Genomic DNA, 347 nt, shown 5'->3' with positions numbered 1-347 from the left:
TGTAGGAATATAAGTTTTCCACCTAATGATGATAAACTGCACTGTTGGGGTAACAGTCAGCTTGCAATCCTGACAGTTACAGTGGGTTATGAAGGTTCAATAGGTATGTTCTTTAAAAAATTTACTTAAATCACCCTTCTATAAATTGAACCTCATTCTAAATGCACCAAAGGGCTGTTTTAGGAAATGTCATGTTGAAATTTTTCACAAAGAAAATAATCTCACTCTTGTAACTTTATGTAAGTTTTCTACACTGGGTGTTCCTGAACCATAGTGCACCTGGGTACTTCCCCTATAAAGGAGTTTCTCTACAGGAGGGCATCCATTCCACAATGACAACAATAATG

This window comes from Panthera onca, chromosome D4, assembly GCF_046562875.1.
Source record: "Panthera onca isolate mPanOnc1 chromosome D4, mPanOnc1 haplotype 2, whole genome shotgun sequence".
NCBI lineage: Eukaryota > Metazoa > Chordata > Mammalia > Carnivora > Felidae > Panthera > Panthera onca.
The sequence above is the reverse complement of the archived record's forward strand: the minus strand, read 5'-3'. Positions refer to the sequence as shown.